Source organism: Ornithorhynchus anatinus, chromosome 4 (genome assembly GCF_004115215.2).
Source record: "Ornithorhynchus anatinus isolate Pmale09 chromosome 4, mOrnAna1.pri.v4, whole genome shotgun sequence".
Classification (NCBI taxonomy): domain Eukaryota; kingdom Metazoa; phylum Chordata; class Mammalia; order Monotremata; family Ornithorhynchidae; genus Ornithorhynchus; species Ornithorhynchus anatinus.
The window spans coordinates 132,972,737-132,974,396 of NC_041731.1; positions in this window are offsets into that span (position 1 = coordinate 132,972,737).

The window sequence follows — 1,660 nt, forward strand, 5'->3', positions numbered from 1 at the left end:
TGCCTTCAACTATCGATCGATCAGCAGTAGATAATAGCAGAGTATATATGCAGAAAGAAAATTAGTTTTAGTCCCTCACACTTTAGAGAAATTATAAAATGATACCTTGAGTTGGTAGCATACTATCTGTGGGAGCAGCGTGGCTCAGTGGAAAGAGCCTGGGCTTCGGAGTCAGAGGTCATGGGTTCGACTCCCGGCTCTGCCACTTGTCAACCGTGTGACTGTGGGCAAGTCACTTCACTTCTCTGTGCCTCAGTGACCTCATCTGTCAAATGGGGATTAACTGTGAGCCTCACGTGGGACGACCTGATTACCCTGTATCTCCCCCAGCGCTTAGAACAGTGCTCTGCACATAGTAAGCACTTAACAAATACGAACATTATTATTACATTATTAGATGAGCTTCAGAGAAGCTTGGCTTAGCAGAAAAGGCCAGGCCTGGAACTCAGAGGACCTGGGTTCTAATCCCAGCTCCGCCACTTCTCTGCTGTTTGGCCTTGGAAGAACCACTTATCTTCTCTTTGCCTGTTTCCTCATCTGCAAAATGGGAATTTGATTCCCATTCTCCCCTCTGCTTAGACAGGGGTGCGAGCCCTGTCTAGGACAAGAGCTGATTACCTTGTATCTACCCCACTGTTCAGAACAGTGCTTGGTACATAAAAAGTGCTTAACAAATACCCCCCTCCTCAAAAATCTCCAGTGGCTGCCTAACCACCTCTGCACTCTGCTTATTTGTACATATCATTTAATATCCTATTTATTTTGTTAATGAGATATACATCGCCATGATTCTATTTATCTCGATGATGTTGCTTTGTTTTGTTCTGTTTTGCTTTGCTGTCTTCCCGGTTTAGGCTGTGAGCCCGTTATTGGGCAGGGATTGTCTCTATCTGTTGCTGAATTGTACATTCCAAGAACTTAGTACAGTGCTCTGCACATAGTAAGTGCTCAGTAAATACTATTGAATGAATGAATGATTATCAAAGAAAACCTCCTCACTATTGGCTTTAAAGCTGCACATCCCCTTGCCCCCCTCCTACCTCCCCTCCCTTCCCTCCTTCTCCATCCCAGCCCACACACTCTGCTCCTCTGGTGCCGCTCACCTCCTCACCGGGCCTCCTTCTCGTCCATCCCGCCGTCGACCCCTGGCCCACGTCCTACCCCTGGCCTGGAACGCCCTCCCTCCTCAAATAGGCCAAACAATCCCATTTCCCCCCTTCAAAACCCTACTGAAGCCTCACCTCCTCCAAGAGGCCTTCCCAGACTAAATCCCACTTGCCTCAGCTCTCCCTCTCCTCCACGTCGCCCAAATCGCTCCTTTTGCTCTACGGCCCTCCCGACCCCACAGTACTTATGTATATATGTATATATCTATAATTCTATTTATTTATATTAATGCCCGTTGATTTGTATTGATGTCTGTCTCCCCTCCTCTAAACATTAGCCCAGAGTGGGCAGGGATCACTCCCTCTATTGTTGTATTGTAGTTTCCAAGAGCTTAATACAGTGCTCTGCACGCAATAAGCTCTCCATAAATACGAATGAGTGAATGAATTGAATGAATGAATAAATACCACAAGTATCATCATTTTTTATTTCTGAATTTGACATTTCCTATACACCCACGAAAGAAGGAAGGGAATTCACTGTGATTCCACCT